Raw genomic sequence first — 1,786 nt, forward strand, 5'->3', positions numbered from 1 at the left:
TAAAATCATGCTTATTTCAAAAGTTCCCCTACCTACTCCTTGGAAATATCCCGTTTCCTGGGCCGAAACATACACTTGCCTGCCAGAACCATTGTCCCTTCCGAACTGATCAATCAAGTGATCGTGAGAAAGTCTTTGGACTGAAACAGGATGCGTACTTTTCACCTCTCACGAAAATGCACACCTCTCATCTCTAAGGGTCATCAACTCAAACAAAAGACTGACAAAGGACCTGCAGTCTCAGCATGTAGCGAAAACTGGATCTAACAAACGAATCTTGCAATGATGCTGAAATATCCAGTGAGCAGGTCCTCACCAGGGATTTGCCTGCCAAAACTCTCTAGGGCTCAGATTTGAGGAAACAAATCAGGTTAAAATGACGGTGAAAAGGGCTACAGTTACTTAAATGTGGTGAAATGAGGCAGAAATAATTCGTAAAATCAAGCTTACTTGAAAAGTTGAGCTATCTACCACTTTAACTATCCAGTCTCCTGGGTCGAAACACAGACTTCTCTGCAGGAACCGATTTCCATCCGAGCTGATGAATCAGGTGATGGTGAAGAGGTCGGTGAAAAGTGCAGATCCTGTATCAGTCTTTGGCCCCAAACAGGATCCACACTTTTCACCTCTCATGAAAATGCGCACCTCTGATCTCTGAGGGTCCTCAAGCCAAACACAACACTGACACAGGACCTGCACTATCCACCTCTAATGAAAGCCGGACCAAAAAACGATTCTTCCAATAACACTGAAATATCCAGTTAGCACGGCCTCAGCAAAGATTTGCCTGCCAAAACCCTTTCGGGCTCAGAGTCGATGACACAAATCACGTTAAAATCATGACGAGAAGTGCTACAGTCCCTTAAAGGTGGTGAACTACTGTAGAAATAATTCTCAAAATCGTGCTTATTTCAAAATTCTCCTACCTACTCCTTGGAAATATCCCGCATGCTCGGCCGAAACATACACTTGCCTGCCAGAACCATTGTTCCTTCCGAACTGATGAATCAAGTGATCATGAGAAGGATGGTGAAAAGTGCTACAGTTACTTAAAGATGGTGAAATGAGGCAGAGATAATTTGTGAAATCAAGCTTACTTGAAAAGTTCAGCTACCTACCCCTTTAAGTATCCAGTCTCCTGGGTTGAAACATAGACTTGTCTGCAGGAACCATTCTCCATTCCGAGCTGATGAATCAGGTGATGGTGAAGAGGTCGGTTAAAAGGGCAGATCCTGTCTCAGTCTTTGGCCCCAAACAGGATCCACACTTTTCACCTCTCACGAAAATGCGCACCTCTGATCTCTGAGGGTCCTCAAGCCAAACACAACACTGACGCAGGACCTGCACTCTCCGCCTCTAACGAAAGCCAGACCAACAAACAATTCTTCCAATAACACTGGAATATCCAGTTAGCAGGGTCTAAGCAAAGATTTGCCTGCCAAAACGCTTTTGGGCTCAGAGTCGATGAAACAAATCATGTTAAAATCATGGCAAGAAGTGCTACAGTCCCTTAAAGGTGGTAAAATACTGGAGAAGTAATTCTTAAAATCGTGCTTTTTTCAAAAGTTCTCCTACCTTCTCCTTGGAAATATCCCGTTTCCTGGGCCGAAACATAGACTGTCCTGCCAGAACCATTGTCCCTTCCGAACTGATGAATCAAGTGATCGTGAGGATTACGGTGAAAAGTGCGCACTTTTCACCTCTCACGAAAATGCGCGCCTCTCATCTGTAAGGGTCATCAACTCAAACAAAAGACTGACAAAGGACCTGCAGTCTCAGCATGTAG

The sequence above is a fragment of the Propithecus coquereli genome, unplaced genomic scaffold (genome assembly GCF_000956105.1).
Source record: "Propithecus coquereli isolate 6110/MARCELLA unplaced genomic scaffold, Pcoq_1.0 Scaffold1, whole genome shotgun sequence".
In the NCBI taxonomy this organism is placed as follows: Eukaryota; Metazoa; Chordata; class Mammalia; order Primates; family Indriidae; genus Propithecus; species Propithecus coquereli.